General features: G+C 43.2%; 1 protein-coding gene across 1 annotated transcript in view; it reads right to left on the bottom strand.

The window, feature by feature from the left end:
• DNHD1 (dynein heavy chain domain 1) overlaps positions 1 to 12,127 on the bottom strand; it is a 681,063-nt gene that overhangs the window by 27,852 nt on the left and 641,084 nt on the right. The window lies entirely within an intron of this gene.

Here is a 12,127-nt window from a genome sequence, read left to right as displayed (position 1 = left end):
TGGAAAGCGTTGTCAGAGGTTGTGGTAAAAGTGGATAGCGTAGCTGGTTTTAAGAAGGGTTTGGACAATTTCCTGGAGGAAAAGTCCATAGTCTGTTATTGAGAAAGACATGGGGGAACGGAATGTTGCTACTCTTTGGGATTCCGGAATCTTGTTACTCTTTTGGATTCCGGAATCTTGCTATTCCTTGGGATTCTATATGGAATGTTGCTACTCCTTGGGTTTTGGACAAGTACTAGGGACCTGGATTGGCCACCGTGAGAACAGGCTACTGGGCTTGATGGACCATTGGCCTGACCTAGTAAGGCTCTTCTTAGGTTCTTGATTTTGTTATTTCTCAGTGCAGCTGCTTCCTGACTTGTAGACATACTTCTCCAGACTAAAGTTAAATACCACAGGAAACCATCAGTTCAATTCCTTTTAGAGTTCCATATTACGGAAAGAAGATGTAGCCTAGCAGTTAGAGCTGCTGCCTCAACACCCTTAAATTAACAATTCAATCCCAGCCTGTTCCCTGTATCTCTGTTGCCCCAAGTTATCACAGTTTGATTGTGAGCCTGCCGGGACAGATAGGGAAAAGGCTTAAGAGTATCTGATTACTATTCAATGTATTGTAAACCGCTTTGGGTGAATCTTTTCATGAAAAGGCAGTTAATAAATCCAAATAAATAAAAAAAATGTTGCAGAAGTCTAAAGTGTCCATTTTTGTTTATCTGCTCTGAGAGACTCAGGAGAAAATGTAAACAGTCATGAGATAGGAGGCAATGTTGGATGAGGAATTAATTGGTTATTGGTCAAAAATTAGAGGGTAGAGTTAAATGGCCATTTTTCTCAATAGAGGAGAGTGAGTAGTGGAGTGCCACAGGGATCTGGAAATTGGAATGGCAAGCAAGGTGATTACATTTGCAGATGACACAAAACTATTCAAAGTTGTTTAAACATATGTGGACTGTGAAAAATTGCAGGAAGATCTTAGGAAATTGGAAGACTGAGCATCCAACAAATGCAAAATGATGCACATTGGGAAGATTAAGTCAAATCATTGTTACCTGATGCTAGGGTCCACCTTAGGGTCAGCACCCAAGAAAGAGATCTAGGTGTCATTGTAGACAATACACTGAAATCTTTTGCCCAGTGTGTGGCAGAAGCCACAGATATTCGGTGATTGTTTGGGGAGGCTTTAGTAGGTGCAGCTAGGCAAAACAGAGCACAGCAAGGAGGGAATTCTTTACTGTTGGCTCCACCTCCCTCCATGCTCCGCTGTTTTCGTAGTAATATGCAAACTGAATGCACTCCAGAAATTATATACCAAAAAATCAAAATAATGCACCAAAGCAGGCAATTTAACACTTGTCTCTCAGTCTACTATGACTACCATTAATTATTAATATTACTACTTTCTCTGGGTGGTTGATCAACATCCCTGAACTGGACGATGGTTGCAGTGAGCTCCCCAGCCAAAGAGGCTGGCATCCGTTGTCACAATTACCCAGGAAGATATGCGTAGGGATATGCCCCTGACTAGCTACTGAGGGTGGAGCTACTAGTCCATACTGGCTTCCAGAGTCCAATGCAGGAGTATCTGCAGAGAGTTAGTTTGAGGGGACTAACGCAATAACAATGCATTTTGGAGAGGACGCAAGTGAGCTTTCGCCCAAGGAACCATGTCTATTGTGGTTGCCATAGAACCTAGCACTTGGAGATAGTGCAACACTGATGGACTTGGCTTGGCTGGCAAGCTGTATGCTTCTGGAAGACAGACATGGTTGTCTATCATGCTGAACAATACACCCAGGTATTCCAGGGACTGTGTTGGAGTCAGATGGCTCTTTGGGAAATTCACTATTCAACCCAGATTCTGCAGAACTCGGACTGCCTGAGACAACCCTTGCTCTCTTTTGGAAAACAATGGAGCTCTGATCAGCCAGTCATCCAGGTATGGATGAACCTCTAAGCCCATCTTGTGCAGGTGGGAAGACACTACAACCATCACCTTGGTGAACATGCAAGACATGGTCATGGTGAGGAAGAAAATTAGGAAGAGGATAAGCACTGTAAAAACGCTAGAGCAAGCATGGTCCCTTTTTAAGGACAAAGTCATAGAGGCACAAAATTTATATATACCACGTATCAACAAGGGTTCCAAGAGGAAGAAGAACAAGGAACCGGCGTGGCTCACTTTAGCGATGAAGGAAGTGATCAGTGACATGAAAACTTCGTTTAAGGAATGGAAAAGGACAAAAACGGAAGAAAACTGGAAAAAGCACAAACAACATCAAAGCAAGTGCCATAAGGCAGTAAGAGGGGCCAAAAGAGACTACAAAGAAAAAATAGCCAAGGAGGCCAAAAATTTTAAGCAGATCTTTGGATATATTAAGGGGAAACGACCCGCAAAGGAAGCAGTGGGGCTGTTAGATGACAAGGGAATAAAAGCAGTACTAAAGGAGGACAAAGCCATCACCAACAAACTGAACACATTTTTTGCGTCTGTATTTACCGAAGAGGATATATCCAATTTACCGGAAGCCGACAGGCTATACACAAGAAATGAAGAAGGGAAACTGATAGGCTTAAAAATAATAAATCCCTGGGACCAGACGGCATCCATCCGAGGGTAATCAAGGGTGCTAAACTGCTCCAACTAATAGCCAATCTGCCAGTTTCAATTTTATAGTACAAGATTCACTAATAAAAAACAGCTTAGAAATTTTATCCTGTACTCTTAAACATATAGATCTTTCAGATTCTTTAAATTGTATTTTGTTTTATTTGCCTCCTGGATATTGGCCTCAGGCCAAACACCATTTTTATGAATTTATTTATAACAATTTGCTCATAGCGCCTCACTACCTATTATTAGGCGATATTAATCTTCACTTGGAAGTAGAAACTAATCACGATGTGGCTGATCTTACTACATTCCTAGCTTCTTTAGATTTTACTGCCATACTTCCTTCGCAAACTCACATGGGAGGTCATCATCTTAATTTAGTATCTTTAGCTACCAAATCTGACTCTTTACTTAAAATCAAGATACAAGAAGGCAGATGGTCACAGATCCCATGGTCAGACCATTAAATTCATTATTTTTATTTAGAATGGCCTAAGCAATTTTATTCAAGTTTGGTACAGCAAAAACAAGAAATTCTATTTAGGAAATTACCAGATCTAGTTGAATTTTGGAAAACAATTGAGAATAACAATGATTCTCTTTCAAATGAGAACAATTTTGATTTTCCATTAAATTGTAAAAAGAATTGTAGTACAATCCTAGATGAAATTGCCCCCAAACATACAATAAAGAGACGATCACAAGACTCAACAAAATGGTATGATATCGAACTGCTAGGGATGAAATGATCAGTAAAATGCCTCGAGAGAAAATAGTTAAAATCAAAACTAATTGAACATAAGAACATAAGAATTGACATCTCCGGATCAGACCCTGGGTCCATCAAGTCCGGTGATCGCACACGCGGAGGCCCCACCAGGTGTACCCTGGCCTAGTTTTAGTCCCCATATCACCATATGCTTCTCAAGGGAGATGTGCATCTAATTTACCCTTACCCTTATCACTCTATGCCACTCTTAAGGAGATGTGCATCTAGTTTACTCTTAAATCCTAGAACGGTGGATTCTGCAATTACTTCCTCTGGGAGAGCATTCCAGGTGTCCACCACTCGCTGCGTGAAACAGAACTTCCTGATATTCGTCCTGGACCTGTCCCCCCATAACTTCAGTTTATGTCCTCTTGTCCGTGTCACATCGGACATTGTAAATAACTGCTTCCCCTGCTTTATTTTGTCGAATCCTTTCAGTATTTTGAAACTCTCGATCAGATCTCCTCGTAGTCCCTAACCGCATGGGTTAGGGACTGGCTTAGAGGTAGACTTCAGAGGGTAGTGGTAAATGGTACCCTCTCCAATATGACGGAGGTGATCAGCGGAGTGCCGCAGGGCTCGGTCTTGGGCCCGATCCTATTTAACATCTTCGTAAGAGACTTGGCTGAGGGGCTTCGAGGTAAAATTACATTATTCGCCGATGACGCCAAACTATGCAACATAGTAGGCAGCCGCACAACAGATGAAAGCACAGTGCCCGACAAAAGCTCAATGCCCGACAGTATGACGCAGGACTTACTCCTGCTGGAGCATTTGTCAAAGACTTGGCAACTAAGTTTCAATGCCAAAAAATGCAAGGTCATGCACCTTGGCGGCAAAAATCCATGCAGGACATACACCCTAAATGGTGAGATCCTAGCAAGGACTGTAGCAGAACGTGACTTGGGGGTGATCATTAGCGAAGACATGAAGACTGCCAATCAAGTGGAGAAAGCTTCATCCAGCTTCATCCAGGGCTAGACAAATCATGGGCTGTATCCGTAGAAGTTTCGTCAGCCGTAAGCCCGAGGTCATAATGCCGTTGTACAGATCCATGGTGAGACCCCATCTGGAATACTGTGTACAATTCTGGAAGCCGCATTATCAAAAAGATGTGCGGAGAGTTGAGTCATTTCAGTGAATGGCCACCAGGATGGTCTCAGGACTCAAGGATCTCCCGTATGAGGAACGACTGGGTAAGTTGCAGCTGTACTTACTCGAGCAACGCAGAGAGAGGGGATTCATGATCGAGACGTTCAAATATGTCACAGGCCGTATCGAGGTGGAAGAGGATCTCTTTTTCCTTAAAGGAACCACAGCAACAAGAGGGCATCCGTTGAAAATCAGGGGTGGGAAATTTCATGGCGACACCAGAAAATATTTCTTCACTGAAAGGGTGGTTGATCGCTGGAATAATCTTCCACAACAGGTAATTGAGGCCAGCAGCATGCCAGATTTTAAGAAAAGATGGGATTGGCATGTGGGATCTCTTCATGGAGGTAGTTAGGGGGTGGGCCATTAGTGTGGGCAGACTGGATGGGCCGTGGCCCTTTTCTGCCGTCATGTTCTATGTTTCTCCTCTTCTCAAGGGAGAACAACACCAGTCTCCTAAGTTGTTCTTCGTAGTCCAGGTTCTCCATACCTTTCACTAGCTTTGTTGCTCGTCTTTGCACCTTCTCTAGCAGTTTTATATCCTTCTTTAGGTATGGAGACCAATGCTGGATGCAGTATTCCAGGTGCGGTCTGACCATGGCTCCGCAGAGCGGTATTATAACTTTCTCTGATCTACTCGTAATTCCTTTCTTTATTATGCCTAACATTCTATTTGCTTTCTTTGCTGCCGCCGCACATTGCGCCGACGGTTTCGGGGTCCTATCTATCAGTACACCCAGGTCCTTTTCCTGTTCGGACTTTCCCAGAGTTACACCTGACATACTATACTTGTGTTCTTTGTTTTTTCTGCCTAAATGCATCATTTTGCATTTTTCCACATTAAACTTCATCTGCCATTTATCTGCCCACTTCTCCAATTGATTCTAGTCGCTCTGGAGTTCCTCGCTGTCCTTTTGCGATCTGAAGCCAAAGTAAAATGGAGAAATGAAATTAGAATTTACAAGCTAAAGCTAAGGGACAAATGAAAAGCTTATTACTCGGCTAAAGTTGGGATTACAGGTATTAATGTTAAAACATTATTCCAACTTGTTAGCACTGCATTCAATGTAACCAAAAAACCACAATCCTCTTGCTTATCCCTTCCATCTTCAGATGACATAGCTAATTTCTTTAGCTCTAAGGTCCTCCAATCTACCTTGTCCTTTGAACATAGATTCTTATTTTAATTTTAACCTAAAGGAAGATGGGGTCCATACAGACATGAGTTGGTCTACTTTTGAAAAGCCAGACTGGCATGATTTTACTACATTATTTCAAAGATATGCGCAATCCTATTGCTTGCTGGACCCTTGTCCTCCAGATTTGATGGCTCCTTTACATTTTAAACTGAAATTATTTGAATAGTTAATTGATTCTTTAGATATGGGAAAATTTCCTTTAGAAGATGGTAATATAATAATTACTCTGATATTTAGAACACTTACTACTTCATAATTTAGATCCCTGCACAGCATTGAAACAGTAATAGCTATGCTGTTAGACTATTTAAACAATCTAATAAGTAAAGGTAAAAATACTTTGGTGCTCCAATTCGATCTAAGTAGCGCCTTTGACTTAGTGGATCATAGCAACCTTCTAATATGCTTGAATGCCTTAGGATTAGATGGTAATGTTTATTCATGGTTTAAGGGATTTTTGGACTCTAGATCCTATCAAGTTAGATTTCAGACTCAATTTTACTTTAGTTGGAAAAATCCATGCGGAGTTCCCTAGGGATCCCCGTTATCACTACATTATTTAATGTCTATCTCTCATCGCTAGGTTTGTGCCTAAGTGATCTGGACATTAGATTATTTAGTTATGCTGATGATGTTACAATAGTCATACTTATAATTCGGTTCTATCTCAGATTACTACTAAAATTGAGACTATAATGGAAAGGATGAATCTCTGGTTGCAGCAATTTAAACTAAAGCTTAATTCTGATAAAACAAAGTTTTTTGTAGCATTACCCAGTAAAACCACTCATGAATTTTCCATTAATATACATTCAACATCATATGTAAGTCATCCAACAATTAAAATACTAAAAATCGTTTTAGATCAACATCTTACGATGAAAAGTCAGATAGATGCTGTTATACGTAAAAGCTACTTTACTTTATGGAGACTGCGAACAATTAGACCCTATTTTGAATTTTCTGCCTTTAAATTATTGGTTCAGTCACTCGTATTGAGTCTCCACGAGTACTGTAACATTGCTTATTTATTAGTTACCAAGAAAGAACTGTCAAGACTATCACTGATTCAAAATACAGCAGTTAGATTGATCTACGGATTGAAGAAATACGATCATGTTACGTTGTTTTACCGTGAACTTTACTGGTTACCTGTGGAGGCCTGGGTACTGTTCAAACTGGGCTGTTTTTGCTATAAAGTTCTTAATGGCTCAGCTCCTATCTATCTATCTGACTGATAGTTTCTCCATAGCCATACATAAATACAGCAGAAAAACTCATGCTTTGTTCAATTTTCCTTCTGTAAGGGCTGTAAAAGCAAGAAATTTCTTAATCATTCTTTAGCATCCCAGGCAGCCTCTCATGAAAAAGAATTTCGTTCATTGTTGCTCTCAGCTGATTCTTATAAACATTTCAGGAAAAAGTTGAAAACTTATCTTTTCTCTAAATACTTGACTACTTAATCCATCTTATTCCATGGATCATGTTTATAATTTTTTTGTAAACCACATATAAGTTTTTGGTAACGTGGTTAATAAGCACAATGTAATGTAATGCAAATCAGGAAAGATGCCAGAAGACTGGAAAGTGACGATGTTACGCCGATCTTCAAGAAAGGTTCGAAGGGAAATCCAGGAAACTACAGACCAGTGAGTCTGACTGCGGTACCGGGAAAGATGGTAGAGGCACTGATAAAGGATTGCAAGATTCCACTCAAATATCCCATTTTAAAGCACAATTTGAATCTATTGTCCTATAGAGGGAGCGGGAGAGCAGGAGTGCAGGATTCCCATCCCCCACTGAAGCCTAGAATGATTTCCCAGAAATCATTTCCACCTGAGGGTTTGGGGCGGGGCTGCAGACTGCTATCCTTGAGAGCCAAGCTACTTGGGAAACAGAAGCAGCAGGAACTCAGGCAGGACAGGCCACAGCTACTCAGGGCTGAGAGCTCTGAATGTCAGCCCAATTCCAGAGGCCATGGAGTTGATAGAGGCTGGTGAAGATATGCCTCTTGGTTTGCTGGAAGAACCACATGACATGGAGCTGGAAGTAAACCCTGTGACAAATGCTGATTTGCCTAGTAAAGCCCAACCTATGGAGGTATGCTGTATGAAAGCCAAGTGACTGACTCTGTTGTAGTGAGTACTGGAAGTTTGTTTTTCTAATTGCTTGCAAGTGCTGGATATTTCTAAGCCACCTGAAGAGTAAGGAAGTTTTCTTTTGAACTATGCAAGAACTGTATTTTTGATATTGGTTTTTTTTTTCCTTTTTGGAAGTTTGTTGTTTTCCCTGGTGGGGAAAGTGAACTGTTTTCAGTCCCAGAAAGTGGGGTTTGCCCCGTGTTCATAGTGGTGGGATAGAGGGCCAATTTTATGGCAGATTAATACCACAAGGCACACTGTCTGATCAGCACTCTGCTGCTGCTGAAGCCAGTGCGAGTGCACTGACTTTTGCTGAAGTAGTGCAGCCCTGAAGTTTATTTTGGTTTTTGAAAGTTTTCCTTTCTTTTGCTGTTCATACTTTTTTGACTGTGAATTAATGTGGACTCTACTCTGTTGGGGAATTTTCCTGTTGGATGTTTTGAATTATCCTTTTTTTGATACACTCACAGAGACTAGTGAATTATTCAGTTTATAGTATTGACATTGAGCCTATGTTAATAAGCAGAATCATTCTGACAAGTTTGCTGTTTATTCTTACTTTGAAAAATAAAATTCCAGTTTGTTTTAAAGAAGAACTTACCTGGTGCGGTGGCATCCTTATTCTAAATGCTTTATCATTTTCCTTGTGCTGCCCGCAACGGCTCTCAAGAGGTTTTTCTTGTACCGGAGGCTCAGGACTATCTTGCCTTGTGGTTGCAGGTTACAAAGGTGTATCAGTTTGGGGATTTTTTATTTTACTGCCTAACATTGGAGATTGTTGCAAGGAACATCAAACCAGGAACTGAAATTGATTAAGTGCAGTACTTGACACTGTGTGTTGTTTTGCATTTTTTTTTTGTTGCTCTTCATCTGTGGACTGTTGCTGACCTTGGGAGAACTCTGCTTGAGATTGTGACTGCCAGAAGCCGTGGAAGCAGAACCCAGAAGCAGATCCAGAGGGAGCCCAGCAGTGTTCCAGAAGTGCCAAGCCTGTTGTCAATCTCAAACGCTAAGACTTATCAGTCTGTCTGGTAAGAATACCCTGGGGACAGCTGATTGAGGATTCTGGGGTTGATAGCGCAGCTGGGAGGCAGGAGCTGGGGCTAGCTCTCTGGGGGTGCGCAAAAAACAAAACAAACGCCCTTGGGTTCCATTGTTTTTGTTTGCTTTCTAGGTGGCGTCATGGATTTGCAGCAGATGATCACCTTGTTGGCGTCAGAAAGACAGAAAGAGATGGAGGACTTAAAGGTCATGCTCCAGGCGTACCAGGATCTCTAGCGGGCGAGCCAAGTGGAGGCCGGAAGGAGACATGAGGAGCTGGTACAAGCCATGGGGGACCAGACCAGGACATTCACCCAATTTCTCCAAGGGACAGTGTCTGGAGGTTCCGGTGCAGGAGTACCAGCAGCTTTGTAAGATGGGACCTACCGATGCTCCAGATGATTTTTTGATGGCATTTGAACGAATGGCGGTAGCGGCTGGCTGGCCGGAACAACAATGGGTTACGAGGCTGATCCCATGTCTCGCTGGAGCAGCGTTGGCGGCATATCAGATTCTCAGCCCTGAGTTAGCTAATAACTACCGGGCCATTAAAAACCATATCCTGGACTACTTAGGGTATACAATGGAACACTACCGTCAAGAGTAAAGGGGTACCCAGTTGAGGGACAAAGAGAGACCCAAAGCACTTCTTCACAGGCTAAAGAAGCTAGTTGAGCGGTGGCTCCAACCCTGTCTTTCGGACCCTCAGGCTATGCTCACTGAAATATTACTAGAGCAGTTTTTAGAGGCTCTGCCAAAGAACCTCAGGGCCTGGATCCAGAAACAGGGAAGTCGTCCACTAGGACAGGTTATTGAACTAGCCGAAGCTTACATCGACTCCTCTAGTTCCTCAGGGCCTGAGGGGAACACTCATGGGGGTACCTTTGCCCATAGGGGACCTATAACTCGGACAGGTTATCATAAGTCCCAGAAGAATATCCCTAAGCCCACGAAGGAGGCTCAAGACTTAGGAACACCCAGTAATAAGTATATATCTTGTTGGGGATGTGGCAAGCGGGGTCATGTACAGAGGTGTGGAAAATGAATGAATTTAGTAGGGATTCAACCTCCTGCTGATATTTCCCAGGAGGGGTATCAGGTGTCGGTGCAGGTGGATGGACACCCTATTGTGGCTTTCCTGGATAGTTGGGCCTCTCAATCCATGATAAAAGAGCAGGTTTGGGACGCTATCCAGGCTGAAAAGGAGACCTAAGGTCTCCATTCGGTGCATTCATGGGGACATCCATGACTATGTGACCCACTGGATGAGGATCCAGTATGGGGCAAGTGAGGAGAAGCTATTAATTGCGATGGTTCCTAGAGCGCCCTATGAGATGATCCTCTGTTGGGATTGGAAAGGTTGGCCAATAGAATGGGACTCAGGGCAGGCTCTGGGAAAAAGGAAACCGCTGGGGAGACCCTTGGGGACAGCTTCCCGTTTCAGGGAGAACTTTTTCAGAAGGGTAAGGAGAAAGGGCCGCGTCCCTCCAAAGCGCAGGTGAAGCTCCAGAAATGGCAGAGGAGACAAACTGTTGCCTGTACTTCTCAGCAGCAGGAAGTTCCCTCCATTCTTGAAAAAGTATTAAGAGACCTTTCCTATATTCCAGGCTGAGCAAAAGGCAGACCCATCTTTGCGTGCTGTATGGCAACAGGTGGGGACCATGTGTAAAGGGGAATTTAGCATGAAAGTTAAACGGGGGCTACTATATCGAGTTAGGACTGCGGCAGGCCAAGACAACAGGGTCGATCAGTTAGTAGTGCCCCAAGGTTTTAGGTCCTTGGTGCTGCAGATGTCACACGATCATCTCTTAGCGGGGCATAAGGGAGAGGATACCACCAAAACACAGATCTTGCAGAGATTTTTTTGGCCTGGGTTACGCCAGGAATTGGTGCAGTTCTGTGCTTCTTGCCCTACCTGCCAGAAGTTGGCTATACAAAAACCCCGTAGAGCTCCATTGATCCCCATTCCATGGGTGGAGGAACCCTTAGGTAGATGGGCCATGGACATCGTTGGACCTCTGCAGAGGACACCTCGGGGTTACCAGTATATACTAGTGGTCATGGATGTTGCCACTAGATTTCCGTGGGCCTTTCCTTTGAGAAGAACCTCGACCCAAAACATTACAAATGAGTTGGTCAGTTTATTCTGTTCAGTTGGGTTCCCTAAGGAGGTTCTCATGGATCAGGGGAGTAATTTCATTTCCCGGGAGATGGAGGCCTTCTGGCAGAGGTTCGGTATAAGGCATATAAAGACCGCAGCCTACCATCCTCAAGGGAATGGATTATTGGAGCGATTTAATCAGACACTTAAACTTATGCTCAAGAAGGTAGCAAGTCAGGAACTGACTGATTGGGACTTGATGATACCATGGGTGTTATACGCCAATCGGGAAAAAGTCCAAGTTTCTTTGGGGATTAACCCCTATGAAATGCTATTTGGTCGGAAGCCTAGGGGCTTACTGGATATTCTTAAAGATAAGTGGGACCCTCCTCCTGAGTGTTGGATTAATATAATATCCTACCTGGGCGATCTTAAGCAAAGATTCGGGAGGTTGGTGGAGAAGGGTAAAGCTTATATTGGGAAAAGCCAAGAGAAGCAAAAAAAACCTATTATGATCAAAAGACTCAGGACAGACAGTTACAGGTGGGAGAACAGGTCCTTGTCTTAGTTCCTATGGATCCCCATAAGTTTCTTGCTCAATGGAAGAGTCCGGTCACCATAGTACAGCAAGTGAATGAGGTAGACTATAAGGTTAAAGATGGTAAAGCCTTGGAGGGACCGTCAAACCTTAGCCCTCATTGCTCAAAGCTGTGAGTAGGACGAATTCGGACCTCAGATAGGAGAGTTTTATCTGACAGAGCAGATCAATATGGGGGAGGAACTTACCCCTTTCCAGAAGGAAGTAGAGGGTTTACTGGAGGAGTTTGGGAATGTTTTTTCTCCCATTCCTGGTGGTACTATCCTAGTAAACCATGATATCCGGACTCTTCCAGGGCAGGTAGTGAGGGTTAAGCTTTACCGGCTGTCTGAGGAGAAGAAGATTCTGGTTCAAGAGTTGGTGGAAGAGATGTTAGCCCTGGGGATTATTGAACCTTCTCAGAGTCCTTGGGCAAGCCCTATTGTGAATGTGCCCAAGGCAGATGGGTCACCCAGGTTCTGCATCGACTTCCGCCAATTGAACGCGATTTTGCAATTTGATGCCTTTCCTATGCC

Source organism: Geotrypetes seraphini, chromosome 6 (assembly GCF_902459505.1).
Source record: "Geotrypetes seraphini chromosome 6, aGeoSer1.1, whole genome shotgun sequence".
Classification (NCBI taxonomy): Eukaryota; Metazoa; Chordata; class Amphibia; order Gymnophiona; family Dermophiidae; genus Geotrypetes; species Geotrypetes seraphini.
This window is presented reverse-complemented; position numbering and strand designations above follow the sequence as displayed.